The 20,995-nt window shown below is 45.2% G+C and overlaps 1 protein-coding gene across 5 annotated transcripts in view; it reads left to right on the top strand.

The window, feature by feature from the left end:
- Positions 1-20,995, top strand: part of ZNF385C (zinc finger protein 385C) — a 72,940-nt gene that overhangs the window by 3,341 nt on the left and 48,604 nt on the right. For 2 of the 5 annotated variants that reach the window (XM_072646479.1, XM_072646477.1), the window contains exon 1: positions 19,315-19,426. The exons of 2 other annotated variants lie outside the window; for them this stretch is intronic. The gene's annotated coding sequence lies outside the window, so the exon portion shown is untranslated. Of the gene's footprint in view, positions 1-19,279; positions 19,427-20,995 lie in introns of those variants that run through there. One more of the 5 variants, XM_072646480.1, reaches the window with a different exon arrangement.

Raw genomic sequence — 20,995 nt, 5'->3', positions numbered from 1 at the left:
TGGAGTCAGGAAGACCAGAGTTCAGTTCCTGTCTCAGACATATACTAGTTGTGTGACCCTGTGCAAATCATGTAACCTCTCTGTGGCTTAGTTTCCTTATCTACAGAATCTACAAGTTGTACTTCTAAGGTTCCTTTCTGACCCTACAGTCCTATGACAGGAGCCTGACTTGGAAGGACAGCTTATACTTGTTAAGGTCACACAGCTAGTTAGTGGCAGGGCCGGAACTAGAGTCCAGGGTTTCTGATACCAGCTCCAGGGGCTCCTTCCCCTTTGGCACGATGTCACCTTTCTTAGTCACTCAATGTTCGTGCCTCTCACAGCCTCTCCTGGATGCTGTTGAATTAGACCAGGGGAGTGTTCAGTGGCAGCCAAGGGGAGACAGGCATGAACCAGAGACACTGAAACCTCTGGTCAGACTGAGGCCAAATGCCTGGAGCTCTAATTGGGGAGGCCAACCTGGGAAAAAACCACAACTGCTTGGACTCTATATTCCTACCTCCATCCCTGCTTCCCTATCCAAGACATCTAGAAGGTGGGGTGGAGATATTTTCTCAGTCTTCTATTAAGATGCCCTGAGTGACTTTCTCCAAGGAGAAGGAGAGAGATTGAATTGGTCATATCCCTTTGAGCAGAAAGTCTTATTTCAGTGTTACCTGAGCCATGGACCCTTCAATATCCCCAGTCTAGGGACAGATGAGATCATTGGCTAGAGTTGCTAAGACCTGATCCTGGGAGCTAAGGATGAGACAGGACCCGAGGATCTAGACAGCAAACACCATTTGGTTGATGAAACCTCTCCTCTCCTCTCCTCTCCTCTCCTCTCCTCTCCTCTCCTCTCCTCTCCTCTCCTCTCCTTTCCTTTCCTTTCCTCTCCTCTCCTCTTCTCTCCCCTGTTCTCCCCTCTTCTCTCCTGTCCTTTTAGCAGCAAGACTTCCCCAGGTTCTCCAGTTAAGCTGAGTTCCTAAGATTGGTGCCCTTAACTGAGGGGCTTTTGGCCAGATTGGATCTATGAGAAATAGTTTCAAGATTAAATGTAGTGTGGGGGGGGAAGATTAAATATAGTATAACATCCTCTTTCCTGCCTGCCCCTGAGCCTCCTGATCTCATTCAGGAAAAATTGGGGCAATTACAAAATATATATGTATGTATATATGTATGTATGTATGTATGTATGTATGTATGTATGTATGTATGTATGTATGTATATCTATCCCATGGTACTTTGGAAGGAGAAGGGAAACCTATTTTCTGAGGCTTGATGAATGCAGGATGGAGGTCAGACTACAGGGGAAAATAGGGTAGATTTCTCCACTTTTAAAATGAACCCTTTACCCTGGTCCCCATGTGCTAGCCATCGGGGAGGGTGACGGGGCCTCTGTGATCTGGGGGTCTGAGTTGGGTTCTTAGACTTTTGGATCATGGGAAAGGAGGAGGGGAAGAGAAGAGGAAGACCAGCTGGCTAAACTGTAGGGAATCAGCCTGGAGGAATAAGTGTCAGGAAAGGGGGGAACATGGCTTTGGCCTTGGTTCTGGTTCAGTTTCCTGCAGGGCCCTGGACACACCGTCTGTTCAGGAGAGAGACAAGAAAATTACCTTTATGTCTGTGTCTCATGCAGAATCCCTTGCTTCCAGGACCGTCCAGAGATCATACCTCTGACCTTGGCCTCATTAACAAGGAGAGAACTCCCGTCTGTCACACACTCTCTGCTGTCCTTTATCACCCCCTCCCCCCAGAACAACACAATCGTATTCACATAAACACATACCCACACACACTTGCTTCTACACTCACTGTCACACACTTCCAGCTGCACAATCTCTTTCTCACTTATACACTCATGTCCACATACAGACTTATATGATCACACCCTCCCCTATACACTCTGCTCCTCACTCAGATACCCTCTAGATTCACATTTCACATTTCTCTCCACCACCACCCCCCTTTTTCTGTTATACATACACACAAACACATGTATACACACACATACTGACATTCTTTCTTTCTTACTTTCTCTCCCCTGCTCTCTGACTTTCCTCCTTATGGATTATCTAGCAGCTCCAATGTTGGTCTAGAGTAGGGACGGGGAACCTGTGGCCTTGAGATCACATGTGGCCCTCTAGGTCCTCAAGTGTGGGTATTCCATCAAAGGGCCACACTTGAGGACCTAGAGGGCCACATGTGGTCTCAAGGCTGCAGGTTCCCCACCCCTGGCTTGGAGCTGGGATTAGCCTGCTCAGATATGGCAAGAAACCAAACTTTGGGGAAATGTGTATGTAAAGAAGGGAGATTTGAGGAGAGGGGATATCTCTGCCCTCCAGGGTTGTCCCAATAATTGCTATAGGGTTCAGTTTCCCTGATCCCATTGTCCCCCAGTCCTTAATGGCTCTTCTGCCCTTCACTGTCTCTTGCTTGTTCCTAAAGTCTCTCTTTGGGTATCTCTTTGCATATCTGGCTATATCTCTATCTATGTCTGGCTGTCTCCTTTCTTTCTAAATAAAAACAGCAGAGAATAGTGGGGAGAATGGTGACTTAGGAGTCAGGAAAGCTTGAGTTCAAATCTTGCCTCTCTTACTTACTACATAGTGTGATCTTGGGCAAGTCCCTTAATTTTTCTATGCATCAAGCAATTCCCTAGGGTTTATTAACTAAATCTTAGACTAGGGTTTGGTCAGAGTTTGTGGAAAGAGATTCCATACGAAGAGCTGCCCATGTGGAAGAAATCACAGATTCCTTGTATATGTATATCTGTTTTTACCTTTGGAAGTCTTGGAAAGGGAAGAAAATAAACATTTATATTGTGCACACTATGTGCCAGGCACTGTTTTAAATGCTTTTCCAAATAGTATCTCATTTGATCTCTTGGAAGACCAGACAGAAGCTTCTCTGAACTGGGTGTCCCAGGCTTTGTCCAGGGCTGGGGGCCTTCTGCATTCCTGTTTCTTTTCCCCAGATGATGACTTAGGAAGAAGTGAGGACTTCTCAGGTTCTTGACAGCATCAATGATTTACACCTTTCCCTGAATCCTCTTCTGTTGGGGATTTAAAATGAAGACTTTGTTGGTCCCACCCCACCCCAGCTCTGAGTCCCCCAGGTTTCATCATCTGGAAATGGATCATGGCTTGTTGATGGATGAGAGTTAAAGTTGAGGAAAATATTGGAATGGCATAGTTTCATGTACAGTCTTCTCCTGTTCCATATTATATATGGAAATGTTCGTTTAATTGGGTGCCTGTTAGTTCAAAATAAAAAGAAAATAATATGAAAAAAATTTAAGAAAAATATTGGGGTGGAGCTGAGGTTGGGATACAAGGGAAGGGAAGGGTGAGGGTTAGAGAGAGAGAAGTATCTCTTATCTGTTAGTACAGGAAAGAGACCCTATGTGTCCCACCTGGGGGTGGGGGACTAAAACAGGAAGATGACCTGGGTGACCTTTGGAGGTGCCAGCTAAACCAGAAGGAGCCAGGGACTTGGCATTAATCCCCTCTGAAGAGGTGCTGACCAGTATGAATCTGAATTAAGACTTTTCTTTTTCCTAGAAGCAGCAAAACTCACCCTCTGGCTTCCCCCTCAAAAACCACCACTCCACCCTGTTCCAAACATTTCCGTCTTCTGCCCAAGGTCCTCGGGGCCTATTTGAACAGCCTCTCTGCTCTCTCTCCAGGCCTCCCCCTACCTCTGCTGGCCTGGCTCTCACGACTTTCTCTAACAGGAGCTTCTGTGTTGGCTGTTTGTTTACTCTACTGGAGTTTTCTTGGGTGGGGTAGCCGACTTCACACAAAGTTATCCCACTTTAGTTCCTCAGCCTGCAGTCCCGCACCCTCAGCTCCCTCCCAACCCCAGGCCTCAGTTCCAGCACCATTGGCCCTTGTTTTTTAGATTGCTTTGTCTCCCATCCCCCTGCCTTTAGCCCAGAAGGTCACACCATCTTTCTCTCTAGTCTTTGATTCCTATGGATTGGCAGTAGGTATTGGCTGAGGAATCCCTGGGTCAGTCTTTGGCTTGGGACGATCTGGAGAGAGCAGCCACATTAAGGGCCTTGGTGGTCAACAGACCTGTGGAATGACCTTCAGCCATGGCCCAAAAGGAGCAGGAGGGAAGGGATCAGAGGTTTTAAGAGGAAAGAAAGAAGAGTTAAGAAAGCTGGAAGTTGGGAGCCTTGGGCTCTCTGAAGAGGAGACTGGAGGCAGTGGGTCCCAGGTTTGGGTCAATGTCCTCATTCAAGGCATGGTATCCTGTGTCAGTTCACTGCCCATCTGCTAAGATGGACTCCTTGGAGTACCATTAAGTTTATGATGTTTATGTGGGATCCTACCATAAGCAAGAGCCTGGGAAATCTATTCCCTGCCTTTCCCCCTGCTGCCTACCTGCTTTTACACCCCTGTCTTGCAAGAGACCCCTTGAGTGAATAGTTATAACTTTTAGGAATATTCCATGGCTATTGAATCAGATCACCAGTCACTCTGTCCATGCCTCTGTCTTTAGCTCAACCCCATGTCTCTTCCACTGTCAAAAGCCCCATGCTCCAAGGACCTCAGTTTCTGACTCCAGAAGGGAATGGTCACTGCTGGCCTCATTCTGAGCGCAACTGTTCTATTTAGTAGCTTCTTGGGTTGGGTGGGGGAGGGAAGGGATGGATTTTTTAATCATTTGAATGCTAATTAGGAAAGGAAGCCAGGCTAGTCTGGAGCCCTGGGATGGGCTATTTAGGGTCTGCAGGATAAAGTGTGGAGATGGTGGGAGGAGGGGGGAGGAGTGTCCCTAAATAGAATCCCTACCAGGCAGACGAGTGAGTTCGGCCACAGGGGGATGACCTTGCTCCAGGCAGCATATGCCTTGATTTAAGGAAACCAGGCAATGAGACTAAATGAAATCCTATAAACTTGGTCTCCTCTTTATGTTCCATTTAAAGCTGGATTTCGACTGAATCTTGTGTCTATAGGGGCTGGGAGGGGTGTGGCAAATTACTGATGAATGTGTCCTGTCTCTCCCCCTGCCCCAGACCTTGGGCCCACCTAGGCCCCTCTTCTCCTCATTCTCCCTCCATAAGTTCTTCTCAAGGTCTCTTTTTCTTAGCGTCCCCTAAAGTGAAGATGAATTTTCCCTCATTCTTCCTCCACAGCTCCCCTCTCTTTCCTTCGAATCTATACCACTGTGCTTCTCTCCCTCAGGCTTTCCCAGTTCCTGTCCTCTTCTGTGTCTCCCCCTGTTTCTCCCACCTCCTGACCCTGTCTCTTAATGTGTCCCAGCTCTATCCTTCTCTAAGAGTCTCCCAGATCCTGCTCCTTTCCCCTTGTGCCTCCCAGTTCTTACCCCTTCTCCCAAATCTTCACCTTTACCTTGCTCCCACTGTGCTATATTAAATTTGCCAAGCTTGAAAAATAGCTGGCTCTGTCTGGATATACCCCATAGACATGAACTGCCTACTTATTCTATGGATGGGTGGGGTGTTTTTTGGAAGTGTATGTGAGGAGAGAAAATGTGGGTGTTTTTCTTTGAATTCAGGTACATAAGAGAAAATAAACAACCCTCCCTTTCCCATCTGCGGGGCCAGAACCCCCTCCCCAAAACTGGAGAAGGAAAACAGCTGCAATGAATCCTTGGCTCTGCTCTCTGAGCCCCCATCATATAGGGAGAAGCAAGAGCTGTATGGCTGCCGAGACCTGGCTCAAGAACAGTCAGGACAGAGACACAGAGCATTTGTCAGGGGCATCAGAGACCTGCTTAAATGCACAGGGTGTGACCTGGGGGGCGGGAGGGGACAAAGGAGCCTCTGTCCAGATCTTGGACTCCACACACATCACTCGATCGCCTGCCCAGCATGGTCGCCTTAACAGGGAGGACCATGGAATGGGGAAGGCTGAAGCACCCTGAAGGGAAGAGAGATAAAAGCTGGGATAGGGGGAAGAGGGACCGGAGCTGAAGGAACACCATCATTATCATCATGCTAATAATTTGTATTTTCGTAGTGCTTTAAGGTTTTTGAAGTGCTTTACAAATATTATCTCATTTAATCTTCACAACAACCCTAGAAGGTAAGTGTTATTATTTATTAGCTCCATTTTACAGATGAGGAAACTGAGGCAGACACATTAAGTGACTTGCCCAGGGTCACACAACCAGTAAGTATCCTAGGTTCAATTTGAATTCAGGTCTTCCTGGCTCCAGATTCGATGTGCTGTTCATTGAGACACTTAATTACCTGGAAAAGATGGGTACAAGGATCAGGGGATGGATGGGGCACAGGATGAAGTAGGATAGAGACACACCAAGGAAATGCATTATAGTAAGATCTTAGAGAAGAAAGAGTCACTCCATGCTCTCTTCTCAAACACCTCCACTTTTTCCTCCATTCTCACCCTCAGCCTTCAGTTATTTCAGTTATACTCACATTCAGTTATTTCAGTCGTATCTGACTCTTTGTGACCCCATTTGGGGTTTTCTTGGCAAAGATCCTGGAGTGATTTGCCATGACTTCTCCAACTCATTTTAGAGATGAGGAAAGTGAAGCAAACAGGGTTAAGTGACTTGTCCAGGGTTACATAGGTAATAAGTGTTGGAGGCCAGATTTGAACTCAGATCTTCCCCAATTCAGAGTTGGTGCTCTATCCACTGTGCCACCTAGTTGCTCCCCCCCCAAATATATGTATAATGTATATAAAATATATATACTGTATAACCATAAGGAGAATAAATCTGAATATATGCAAAATCATTAAAATAACCATGAGAGGATTCCTCAGCACTGGGAGTTATTCACATCAGACACTGAATGGGTGAATTAGGAACATCTGTGTTAGAGATCATGATGTTTAACCCCCTCATAATAAAGATGGGAAAACTGAGGCCAAAAGAGAAATGATCTGCCCAGGGTCACCCAGGGTGCTGATAGTAGGGACCTGGGGCTCTGTGCCACACTATGATGCCATTTTACACACTCTTAGAGCACAGGAAAATAATTTCACCCCGACTTCTGGCCAGGTTGGGGAAGGAGTTGTCTGTCAAGTGCAAAGCCCTGGGGTGCAATGACTACTGGTTACATGAAACTTTGCATTAGGGGCAGTGCAGAGAAGGGTGTTCACCCAGGACCAGTTGTCTGTGACCAGGTACTGACATGCCCCCCCCAACCAGTTAGCCCCTGGAACCCCCAGGACATGTCAAAAAACTCTGAAAAGATGACTTTTTATAACCCCGGCAACTACTCCACTGAACTGTCTGCTTCCCTTGAAACACAGGGCTCGGGGGTGGCTGATGGCTTCTGTGGGGAGAAGGTAAGAAGGTGAGGAGGGGACAAGGGGCTTCAGCAGCGCTTCTCCCCAACTTCATCCATTTGATAAATAATGGTAATAAATACTCACATTTAAATGGCACTTGAAGATTTGCAAAGTATTCCACACACTTATATGCTTTATTTCATTCAATCCTCACAACAACAACAAGTGCTGTGGGGATGACTCCAATTTTACAGATAAGGAAATAGACTCAAAGAGGTTAAGGAACTGGCCCATAGTCACAAAACTAGTAAGGACTTGCGGTAGGGTTTGAACTCAGGTTTTTCTGTTGCCCTATATACTACCAGGCCATGCTTAGTTTCTTACCACTATTTTAAATTCAATTCAACAAACACCAGAGCAGAAAGAGACCTTTGATTTCACCTAGTTCAGTTTCTGGTGGTGCAGTGGATAGAGCTCAGGGCCTAGAATCAGGAAGACTTATTTTTCCTAAATATGGCCTCAGACACTTTCTAGCTGTGTGACACTGAGAAAGTCACTTTACCCTGATTGCCTCAGTTTCCTGATCTGTAAAATAAGCTAGAGAAAGAAATGGCAAACCACTAGCTGTGTGACCCTGGGCAAGTCACTTCACCTTGTTTACCTCAGTTTCCTCATCTATAAAATGAATTAGAGAAAGAAATGACAAACCACTCCAGTGCCTTTGCCAAGAAATTCCCCAAAGGGAGTCATGAAGAGTCAGATGTGACTGGAATGACACAACAACAGTACAGTTTCTAAATAGAAGTCATCTATTCTCACTCCTCCTTTTCCTCCTCTTCTTCCATCCTGCTTTCTTGCCTTAGGTATAGTGTAGGGAAGTCCCTAGGTTTGGAGTGAGAGGACATGGATTTGAATATTCCCTGTGTGACCTTTGGCAACTCACTTTGTTTAGAAAGATAAATAAAAATGTCAGGAAATAAGAGCTACTATGAGGAGGGTCAGTGTGTTTTTAAGAGCTTAATTTTCTCAGTTGATTCTGGCTGGGAGTTAGGGCCTCTCCCATCTCCTCCTGAATGTGGTTCTTTAAGTAAGAGAAGAGAGCTAGAGAGAGGGAGCTGGAATCCCTGGATACTTTGATTCCATTTCCTGGGGCAATGTGGAAAAGTCCATCCCTGAAAGCTGACTGCCATCCTTTCTGTAGCCTTCTTAGCCTATCTCTCTGGGCAGGTGAATTGCACCTTCTATATAACCTCTCCAGCCTTTTCCCCTCCCTCCCCAGCCCCATCTCTGGATTTGACTCTCCCCTTACTCACAGGCATCATCTTTGCCAACCTGGGGAACAATGATTTCCAATCGGGTGTCACAAGATGAATGCTATCCTAGTGGATGGCAGGGCTTTGATGGTAGGCTGCCTATACTCTGTTGATGCTAGCAAGTCCTCAGGGAAAGGAGCTGTCTCCTGGGTGTGGGGAATCCCTGTATCCTCATCCACCCTTTTTCCTCATTCCTAATCCAGGATTCTCGATGGAGCACTGGTGGTACCATGACAGACATGAGCTCATTGCTGGTACTGTGTCCTAAGAGTTCCTAATCCTGACCCCCTTGGGAAGTTCTTTCAGTTAGTTCCCTCCTATATCTAAACCTATTCCAGTTCCCCTAGTGCCACCCTACTGGTGACTGTGACAAGAAAGTGTCCTCCTCTGCCACTCCCACTTTCTTCTCCTTTCCCTTTCCCTTTGCCATTCATTCAATGTCAGCCCTCCCTCACTTAAATCCAATCCACTTGCATGTCACGGCATCACCTCCCTGATGTCATGGTCCTCTTTGAGAACAAAGAACAAACAACAGCATTCAATGTACTTTTATTAAAAACTGGAGTAAGAAGGACAATTTTTGAGATAAGGAGAGGAAGAACACAAAGGAATGATGGGATGGTTCCTGCCTACTTGGAATTTAAAATTTAGGAGGGGAATAAAACACAAAGATAATATTGTTGTTGAATTGTTTTCAGTCATGTCCAACTCTTCGTGACCCCATTTGGGGTTTTCTTGGCACAGATACTGGATTGGTTTGCATTTCTTTCTCCAGCTCATTTTACAGATGAGGAAACTGAGGCAAACAGGATTAATGACACATAGCTAGTAAGTGTCTGAGGCTGGAATTGAACTCAAGTCTTTCTCACTCCAGACCCAGTGTTCAAACCGCTGATTGCGCCACTTGGTTGTCAATAATAATTAATAATAATAATGACAGCATTTATGTAGCACTTTAAGGTTTGCAATGCGCTTTATCTGTACTACCTCATTTGTTCTTCACAAAAACTCTTGGGGTTAGGTATTATTCCAGATGAGAAACCTAAAGCAGACCGGTTCTGTGACTTGTCCAGGGTCACACAGCTAGTTAAAGTTCAGAGACAGGATTCAGCTGGGGTCTTCTTGATTCTAAATCTAGCACTCTCTCCATGGTGCTACCCTAGCAACCAGAAAACTGATCATTACTCCCAGATGTGCAAACACTCCAATGAATCTGTGATCTCATTGATCTGAATGCTTCTCCTGCCCAGGCAGATTGAAGTTCATCCATACCTGCCCACTCTGTGTCACTCCTGTCCATTTCCTCCCATGAGGTCAACACAGGGAGTTGGTCCAACATGCTGAGGGTTTTTCTTACTTTACCCTGATTTGGGGAGGATACCAGTGATCCTCGTCCTCATACCCAGAACAACCCTCCTTTTTTGATCATTCATTTCTTTTTCTGAGGGCGTCCTTTACTGTGGTTCTTCTGCTAAATTGCTTCTTCTGTTATTTCCTGTTCATACCCCTCCCCGCCAATAATCTCTGTGGTCTTCTGTGGGGCACTCATATAGCATTCCATTGGCACTTAGCTGTACAATAGCACCGGCAGAATATTGATATCAAAAGATAAACTTGTTTCTGAAAGAAATTTCATGGTGGTAACTGAGGGGCGGGGAGGGAGGCGGGATCATTAAAAGAACTTTGCAGTTTCCTGAGGACAATCCAGCCTTTTCTCCTCTTGCTTGATTCTACTCCCTGCTCATTCGTTGTCAGCTGGTGGACATTGTTCGGTGGATAGAGCACTGGACCTGGAGTCAGGAAGACCTGAGTGCATATCCAACCTCAGATATTTCCTAGCTGTGTGACCCTCAGCAAGTCATTTCATCTGTTTGCCTCAGTTTTCTCATCTGTAAAATGAGGATAACAATAATAGCAGCACCTACCCCTCCACATGTCTTTGCCAAGAAAACCCCAACTGGGATCATGAAGAGTCAGACGCAACTGAACAACATCAGTTTATCTATCCACACACATGCACATATACATGTATGTACATATGCATATATACAGATGTACACATAAGTATATACATATACGTATGTGTGGATATGTATATGCACACTAACACATGTGTATTTTATACATATACATACATATACATATACACATATACATACACATACATATACTATTGAGCTCTGTAGCAGGGGTTATTAACTATTTTTTTGTGTTCTGGATCCCCTTGGGTAATCTGGTGAAACCTTTGGACCCTGACTCAGAGAAACATTTTAAAATGCATAAAATAAATATGTAGAATTTTAAAAAACCAATTGTATTGAAATAGTTACCTAAATATTTTTAAAAATCCAGATTCACAGACTCTGTGTTAAGAATACCTGCTCTATAGCTTGCCCTTCCAACTGCCTGTCATCATCTGGGCAAATATAATTATAATACACCAGATTGTGTGATGTGTAGGACTGGAGAACTCTCGTCTATAAATTGACATAATTGATTTAAAGCTGGAAGGGATGTTGGAAGTCCTTCTCAATTTACAAATGAGGAAATGGAGGCCCAGGGAGAAGTGATTGCCCAAAGTCACACAGGTATGGGGAGTGACAAGAGCTGAGATTTTTTAGAATTCAGGTTCTCTGACTTTAAATCTAGCACTCTCTCCACTGAAACCATGCTGCTTTCCCACATCATTGCCACATGAGAAAGTTATCACAGGCCTTGAAAAGTCATTCAGTGCAATCCAGCTAATCTGGTCATCCCCTTGCCTCCCGTTTGCAAGGTTTGCTATCGATAATACCCATTTCTCCAAAGAGCAGTTGGGCCTTGGGAGGGTGGGGACTGGGGGTGCTGACTGATCAGCCAGTCCTGGCTCCACGAAGCCATGAAGGGATGTCATGGTGATATGAGGTAGGGATCAAGGACATCAGCTGCTTCTCTATGTTTTGGGGAAAGATTTTTAAAATTTAATGTGATAATCTTATTTGGATTCCTGCAAAGGGAAAGGCACCGGGACTGTCCAAAAATTATTCTCTGAGCAGCACAGGGAAACTGAAGGAGATTTCTGCTGAAAGAAACTGATACGACAATCTGTCTCCCCAGCCCACCTCAACTCCCAGCCCCTAACACTGGGAGAAATCAGGGGCTCTGCTTTTTATTGGAAAGAACTTTGGGTACTTTGGGATGGTGGTGGTAAAGGAGGGTGTGAAGGTATTTTAAAGGAAGCAGACAGGTTCCTTCTACCACTCCCTTTCCAATTTTATCCAATTTCCAGGGTTGAAAGGATGCAGGTTAGATTTTGTAAGTTGTTGCTTCTGCTTGGGTTTGGATGGGGTAGTGGGTGCTGTACACAGAGTGCTGGTCAAAATGACTTTTTTTTTTTCCTGATACAGTCAAGATATGGAGATTTTTAGGATCTCAAAGTCATCCCACTCCTTCCTCACCACTCCTCTCCCTCTTCCTCCTCCTCCCCTAATCTCTCCCCTTCAAAAAAGAAAGCCAGTTAGCACAGTCTCTGCTTCCAGGGTTCAGTGGCTGTCTCCTTAACTGGGGATTTATACTTGGGTCACGGTGAAGGGCATTGCCAGCGAGTCTCTGAGTTCCTCAGGGAGCTGGGGCCTGGGCCCAGGGGAGGAGCTGAGGGCTGAGCCCAGGAGGAGGAGAGAAACCGTGGAGGGAGGATGTTGGAAAGGGGGGGCACGGTGCCACTGTGCTAGGGACAGGATGGGGATTTGATTTCAGGGGGATTTATGCAGGGTGGGAGAGACGCCCTGGGAGCATTGCTCTGTGCTATTTTAAGAGGAGTACCCGATAGGGTGGGGAAAAGCTGGGTGGGGAGGGGGAGGGGTCACGGGTAATTCATCTGAAACTCATTTGAGTCAAAGGAACCTTTCAGCAAGATACAGGAAGGAGTGATGGATGCAGAGCAGCACGACCCCAGGGGCTGTCAGATTCTCACTTTTCTTCATGCCCATGTGGGCCTGGGGTCAAGCAGTGCCTTGATCTGTCCTGGTGAGCAAAGCCAGAACAAGTACAGGGGAAAGAGACTGCCCCATGTCCTCCCTTTTTGAGCCTCTCCTCAGCATTCCCTGAAGGCTCAGGCTCACCAGGCTTTATAGTAAAAAGGATGGCATGAGGGTAGGAGGTGGTGGGGGATGGATTCAGGAGAGGATGATGGAGAAAGGGACAAATAGAGAAAATCCTTACACAGACCCACCCACAAACACATACACCTTGAAATCAACTTCTTGGGGGCTGGGGAATGTCTGACTATCTGAGAGGTGGAGAGATAATGCCTTAAATTGGTATATCACTGTGATTTCACATGCGTTATCTCATCTGTTCCTCACAACTGGGTCAGCTATAGCACTTTAGTAGATGTACCATTATCCCCATGTTATGGATGAGGAAATGGAAGCTCAGAGGTTTTCTCAAAATCATAGAATGAGTATTAGAGCCTGGGACCTAAACTCAGAGGCAGTGTGGTGGAGTGGAAAGAGCCTTGGGAGGAAGAGGATCTGGGTTCAAATCTCACCACCATCCCTGCTTATGTGACCTTGGATAAGTCTCTGGGCCTCAGTTTCCCCATTCATTAAGTGAAGAGTTGGGTTTAAATGACTTCTCGGGCTTTTTCTAGCTCCAGAGTCTGTCTTCTGGAGGGCCTTACACAGTACAAGAATCTATATTCTCTTTACCCTTATCTCTTTCTCCCCCCCTTTTTTTTACCCCTCATTCTGACTTTATTTCTGCTTCTCCATGTCTGTCCTTGTTTCTATCCTGCCTTCCTTCCTTTCTCTCCATCTACCCATCTCTGTCCATCTCTGCCTGTTATCCCTGCCTCAAACTTTCTAATGAGAGGTACAGTGAATGTGCTGGTAAGCTAAAGAGAACCTGGTTAGCTGAGATGAAGCTAATAATAAGGCCTGGACCTGTGATTTCATACACTTACACACATACATACATATACACACAAACCACATATCCATATACACACATACACATATATGCTCATACATACATATATAGACACACATACATATATGCACACAGATAGATAGTTGTTCAGTCATTTCAGTTGTCATTTGGAGTTTTCTTAGCAAAGATACTGGACTGGTTTGTCATTCCTTCTCCAGCTCATTTTACAGATGAGAAAACTGAGGCAAACAGGGTGAAGTGACTTGTCCAGGGTCACACAGCTAGTAAGTGTCTGAGATCAGATTTGAACTCAAGTGTTCCTGATTTCAGGTCTGGTGCTTTATCCCCTATGCCACCTAGCTGTGAGTATGTATGTGTGTATATGTGCATGCATGTTTCTATAGGTATACACATTTATATGCATACATGTAGATATATACATGCATGTATATATGTACACGCACATATTTATTTATACTACCTACCACTAGGTGCAAAAACACTCTCTACCAAGGCAAGTCAGCACCTTCACTGAAATGTGTAGTCTTAGAGAGTTGCCTAGAACACTGAGAAATTAATTGGTTTGTTTAGGCTCACACAGCCAGTATGTGCTGGAGGTCACACTTGAACCCAGGTCTTCTTGGCCTCAAGGTCAGCCCTGTGCACTAGACCATATCAATGCAGTGATTGAGTGACATTCTTTAGACTTGATATGATTACTTGGGTTGGGGAAGGGAGGTGATAAGGAGGACGGAGACCTCCTGGAGCCTTGGAACAGGGGCCAGGAGACAGGAGGCAATTCTGGAAGAGGGAGAGGGACAGAGGGGCCAGGAGCTAGGAGACAGCAGTTGCTCGAGAGATTAGCAGCAACTTCTGATATTTGCTGCTGTCAGATAACTGGAAATATCAGCCTGTTACTGTGGATCCCACCCAGGATGGAGGTCCACAAGAAAGGAGGAAACAGAAAACAGAAATCCTTACATACACACTTGCATGTAGTGTTTGTGTGACACACATCTGAGTCTGCAATACAGAAGTAGCATATATGAGACATAAAGATGAAGAGAGAGAAGGCAGGCCTGTATCCACAGCTGAAACAAAGCTAGAAAGGGGAGCTAGTACGTTGGATGACAATTCAAAATTATCTTGACAGATTTGGATGCCAGGCCCAAGTCAATAAGATAAAGTTGCATAGGAATAAATATAAGTCTTAAGGATTTAAAAAAAATCAGTTGCCCAAATGCACAAATATAGCCTGATTGGATAGCAGATTCTATGAAGAAGGAAGCAGTTGTGGGGTAATGAAAAAGAGAGTAAGCTTGAAATCAGGAGATCTGGGTTCAAACTTCATAGTCAACATTGAAATACTTGGGTAGGTGTCCCTTAGAAGGTCTTAGTTTCCCCAGTTGGGGAATGGAGATAATTCTTTTTTTTTCCCCGAGATTTAAATTTATTTATTTAGTTTTAGTTTTCAGCATTCATTTCCATAAGATTTTTGAGTTGCAAATTTTCTCCCTATCTTTCCCCTCCCCCCACTCTGAGATGGCATGCATTCTGATTACCCCTTCCCCCAGTCTGCCCTCCCTTTTATCATCCCCTTCTCTTATGGAGATAACAGTTCTTGCCCTACCTACTTCATAGTTATATGTGTTTGTCCTTTGTTGCCAAAGAAGACCATGCCATCAGAGAAATAATGACATGACTTGCACTTGACTCTGTTTTGAGTAAAGGAGGGCTGTGCAGGTCACCAGCCTCACTTCTCCTCCAGAGCCCTCTGAATCCAGTGACCAGATATTCATCAGGATGACTGGAGATGACCCAGGATGAGGCGATTGGGGTTAAGTGACTTGCCCAAGGTCACACGCTAGTGAGTGTCAAGTGTCTGAGGGGAGATTTGAACTCAGGTCCCCCTGACTCCTGCACGGGTGCTCTATCCCCTGCACCACCTAGCTGCTCCTTCTATGTAGTATTTCAGAGGGAAGAAAGCCCTCTGGAAACTAAGGAAACTAAGTACAAAATAAATCAGCATTACTATTGTCATTGTTGTTGTTGTATAGAGGGATTGTTCACCAGAAGCTAGTAGCTGTTTTTAAAATCCCATCTTAATAAGGGAATAGTATATAGATCATGGGGCAGCTAAGTGGTACAGAGGATAGAACAGCTGACCTCAGATCAGGAAGACTTGAGCTCAAATTCAGTTTCAGATACTTATTAGTTGTGTGACCCTGGACAAGTCACTTAATCCTGTTTGCCTCAGTTTCCTCATCTGTAAAATAAACCGGAGAAGGAAGTGGCAAACTACTGCAGTATCTTTGCCAAGAAAACTCCCAAGTGAGGTCACAGAGTGCCAACACATGACTGAACAACAACCTATGTCGATCACAGGAGATTATGACCCCATCATCCCCTGCCCTGACCAGTCCACACCTGATGTTTAGCCTAAGGTATCACATTTTAGGAAGCTGGATCATTATTCCTTATTCTGAGAAAAGCAACAAAGATAGAAAAGATGCCATAAGTTGCCTCAGAGTGACTGAGGCAACTGAAGGTGTCTATCCTGAAGAAGATACGACTTAGCAGGACATGTAGATTTTCTTCACTGCGTAAAGGGTTGTTATCTGGAAGATGGATTCGACTGAGTCTGTGTAGCTCCAGAGAGCAGAACTAGGACCAAAGAGTGAAAGTGACAGGAAAGCAGATTTGGGCTCAATGCATAGAATTTTCTCATCTCTGGAGCTGTCTAACAATGGAACCTGCTAGTTTGCTTTTCTTGGTGGGATCAAGCAGAATCTAAGATGATCAGTCATCTCTTAGGTCATAGGATTTAGAGTATTTCAAAACTGATAATCCTTATATGATTAGGAAGAACTGAGGAAGGAGTGTTTGATATAATTAGGGAGCACATGTTCAATATCTATATAGAACATGTGATTCAGGCATGTGGCATTTGGGTCTTAGAGCACCTATTACATTATGAGCACTCAAGCCACTTGGAGTCCTCTTGGCTGGGGGTGTTAAATGTTATTTTTACATTTCCTTTAGACAGGATAAGAATGTCTCTACTCTTCTCTCTCTCCTCCTCCTCCCTCCTCCTCCTCCCTCATCTCCCTTCTCTATCTGGTTCGTTATTCCCCAAAATTTACCTTCAGATGCCATTATGTCCATGTCCCTGCCTCTGACCGTCTCCCAGTCTGTCAACTTGGTTTCTGTCTCCATCATATGACTGAAATTATTTTCTTTGAGATCATAGTGCTATAATTTAGAGCTGAAAGGAACCCTAGGAGTTCTTTTGTCCAGCCCCCTCATTATATAGAACAGGAAACTGAGGACCAGAAAGGTTAAATTACCAAGCTTACACCAGCACTAATAGTTCACACACATATCCCTTTAAAATTTACAAACTGCACAAGAAAATGTGGAGCATCAGATGACTGTCCAATTCTCTTAATGCCATGGTTTCTGAACGTGGGTCCCCTCCGATGAAGTTGAAAGCATTTGATTTTCTAATTGGGATGGAAACAAACATTTCTTAATTAATGAACTATTGAAACAAAATCTATTTTAACAAAAAAGAAAATGTACTGGCAATGCCATTTGTAGCATTCCTTGCTGGGACTCTCCAAATGCAGATACTGACACACATGAGCTAAGTGCTTTCAGATCATCAAAAGAGTGTGACCATTGTTTGGGAGGATTTTGGATTTCAACACCATTATTTAAAGCCTTGATGTTTTGCCATTTTCTTTAAGCACAAATTGGGGCAGAGACAAAATAAAAGATGGTTGGAATTAAAAAAAAAATTGCAAGCTGCTTAAGAGACACTATCTCATTTGACCCTCACAACAACCCTTTGATGTAGACACCCTTGTCATCTCCCTGAAACTGAAGCTCAGACGGATGTTTTTGTTCAGTCACACAGCTAGTAAGAATGTGAGGTAGGATTCAAACCCAGATCTTCCCAAGTGAGCCTAGTGCTAGTTACTACGTTGCTTCTTTAGCAAGTGGCAGAGATGGAGTTGTCATGATTGCCATATCCTGTAGCTTTTAAAAAAATAAATATTCTTTTTTTCAGCCTTTATGCAGCAATTGAGACTGTTGATAGCCCACCCCCTTCTTTGTCTCCTGTGATACCCTCTCCTCCCTTAATTTCCAAGGCACTGATCTTTTGCATTTCTCCTCCTACCTTAGAAGAATCACAAAAACCTGAGTTTAAATCTGGCCTCAGACACTTACTGTGTGACCCTGGGAAAGTCATTTCACCTCTGTCTGCCTCAGTTTCCTCAATTGTAAGGTGGAGATAATAATAGTACCTACCTCCCAGAGGTGTTGTAAGGACCAAATGAAATATTTGTACAGCTCTAAGCACAGTACCTCGCACGTAGTAGGTGTTTAATAAATATTCCCTTCCTTTCTTCCTGACTGGTTCTTAATGACCCTATTCATTGATTCATCATTCTATTCTCATCCCTTAAGTATGGGTGTACCCCCAAATTCTGTCCTTATCCCTAATGACCTTTATGAATTCTAGTTTCATCCTTATATACTCTTGGTTTCAATTAACACCTCTATACAGATGACTGCCAAATCTATGTATTCAACCCTACTGTCTCCTATAGTGCTACATTTACAATTGCTTCTTGGATCCCTCCATTGAGATGGCCTATGGATGTAAAAAATTCAGTGTGTCCAAAGCTAGGTTCATCACTTTCCCCCCAAAATTCTGCCTCTCGCCTTCCATCTGTCCTATTTTTGTTGATAATCTGCATACCATTCATCCAAGGTAAAACTTTGGCATCACCTCTAGCTCTTTCTCCTCTCTTCTCCCAATCCAGTCCCAAGTCTCCATAAAGATGGACTTTATTATATCTGCCCTCACCTCTGCCTGGTTAGAACTTTTCCTTGCTTCCATCCCTCATTCATGGACCCATTCCTCCAGATAGCTTTCTCTCATTTGCCACAACTCTGTAAGTTCTTTGAGGGTGAGGACTGTCTTTTTGCCTTTCCTTGTATCCTCAGCCCTTGGTATGGTGCTTGGCACGTAAGAAATGCTTAATAAATGCTTGTGGACTACTAAAGTCTAAGGGGGCAGTGTTTGATTTCGCCCTTGTGCTCTGGTCCCAGAACAGTCCCCTTCATGGAGCAGATACTTAATACAAACTTGTTGAATGGAATTGAAAGTGGAAGAAGCTTAAAAAACAAAAACTCTGGGAAAGCCTCACCTCCTTCAGACCCTCTTTTTGGAGATCTTCATGAAGAAGCCTAAAGGGTTCACCGTGTTTAGAACTAGCTTCCCTCGGTCTCCCCTCTACGGAGATGGATAACCTTAGATTGAGACATCGAAAAGTGTAGAAAACTACTTTCTCTTCCTCTTTCCTCATTTTAAAAGGCAGCACCTGCTCCTGGGTTCTTCTCCCCTTAATATCAAAGATACTAGGACTTGAGGGCTCTCTCCCCGGTTCCCTAATTGTCCCGTTCCCTCCTCTAGCCCTCCTAACGCTGGAGTGAAACCCCCTGGATGTCCTTTCCCCTCCAGGAGAGGGAAGGGTTCATGCCCTCCGTCAACTCCAGTCTCTCGGGCACCTTCTCTCCCCGCAACCCCTTAGACAGCTCTGACCTCCACGACACTGCCGGTGATGTTAGGTCAGCGAGCCACGCTCGGGGCTGTGAGCTGTACCGCAAGACTTTGGCACCTGTTCCCCTTGCTGTGACGCCCCGACAGGGGAGGACAGGGCAGGGCAGGGCTCCGGCAGAAGCTGCCAGCTCTGGCCCCGCAGCTTTGCCTGCTTGGGAAGGGAATATTCAAAGCCAGTCCCTTAACCTGCCCTCCACTCTCTGAGCCTCCGAAGCCCCCGGAGTAAGAGCGGAGCGGGTCAGGGGCAAGGAGGCCAAGCGGGAGGGAGGCTGGGTAGACGTGGCCTCTAGGACCCTGGCCCCTTGGTACCTGAAGACGTCTAAGACGTCACCTGATCGCTCCCGGGAACTTCCAGGTGAGTGCGATACTGGGCTTTGGAGTCCAAGAGGATGTGGGGGCCCCTGGGCGCGGAGCCACAAACCAACCTGGGGAGCTAGGGTTAGGGCTGGGGACTTTGGGCTGAATTTAGCCAACTAGGCAGCTGGTGACACAATAAGGAGAGAAGCTGTGACCTGAAACGGGGAGAAGGGGGAGGGGAAGGGCGGGATGTGAAAGGAACAACAAAGAAAATCCAATAGGTTGGCATGAAATCCTTACTCTTTCAGTTGGAGTTGGGGTAAGGGGGCAAGAGGACAGCAGAAGGACTTTCTATAGACTAGGGCCCTGCTGCCCGTGCCCATTAGTAATGGAGAGATTAGGAGAAGGGCAAAGAGGGAGAAGTGGAGTATCTGTCCTTGTATTGGGGGAGGGGGTTGTAATGTATTGTGAGATATGGAGAGTCCCACATCCCACACACATGAACCCATGTATGCAGACATCTGTTTAGGCTTGGGAGAAGATTTCTCTTCAGTGGAGGCAGGGGGATGGACCAAATGACCTACTTCATTTCCCTACCTCTACCTTTCCTTAAGGGGTGGAGCCAAGTAGTACAGATGAGAGAGGGGGAAAAGCAAAGAGATCTGGTCAATCAAGAAGTGAGCCTACAAGCATTAACCTCAGATAACTGGGAAAATCATCCAGAGTTAGAATATGATGGGAAAGTAAGGAAGCTAACTTCTTAATACAGTAGCTCACAACTCTGTTGTACTTTTCTCACAACAATCTTGGGTGATAGATAATGTAAACATAAGAGCCAGAATTGGAACCAAGGCTTCTAACTACCACATCTCCCACTTTTCTGCTACTCCCAGTTGCCTCTTTGAATTTAGTCTCCGTATTTCTCTTGTAAATGGCCAGCATTCTTCCCCGCCCCCCATCCATGCTCCCTCTTCAGATCTTCTCTGCTTCTCAGGTGACATTTGTGTGCTGATGGGTAGTCTCAGAAATGGTGCCCTGGAGCAACGTTCTGCTAAAGAAAGATGCTCTCTTTCCCCTAGATGTTCCTGTTTCTCTGTCATTCCTCTTGTCTCCTACCCCTTATCCTCAGAAACAGGGAAGGTCAGAGGGAGCTGAAGGACCCAGGAGAAAAGAAGGCTGAGGAAGGAGAGAGGGAGAGAGCTGATTTCAATCTCTCTAGTTCTCTAAGGAGATCTTTGTGTACAACCACACTTTGCTTCCACTGAGGATCCAGCAAGAGGGGAGGCAGTGGAAACTTCAGCATAAGGGATGCACATTGGCAAATCTAATCCCTGTTCATCTGGGGCCAGGCCTTGAGACCGAGAAAAATGGATGGAATACCCTCAAAGAGGGCCTAAATAGTCTGTGATGGTATGGGAAGGGCAAAATGGAATGAATCCTGGGAGACTTGGAATCGAACCACTAACTCATTATATGACTTTGAGAAAGTAGTTTTCTCTTTCTGGGCCTCAGTTTCCTTATCTGTAAAATGAAAGGCTTGGACTAGATGACTAAAGCCTCCTTCCAGCCCTAAAAATCTATGGTTCGTACATGAGTGTGTAATGTCCAAAGATGAACAGAGTTAGCC

This window comes from Notamacropus eugenii, chromosome 2, assembly GCF_028372415.1.
Source record: "Notamacropus eugenii isolate mMacEug1 chromosome 2, mMacEug1.pri_v2, whole genome shotgun sequence".
Classification (NCBI taxonomy): Eukaryota; Metazoa; Chordata; class Mammalia; order Diprotodontia; family Macropodidae; genus Notamacropus; species Notamacropus eugenii.
This window is presented reverse-complemented; position numbering and strand designations above follow the sequence as displayed.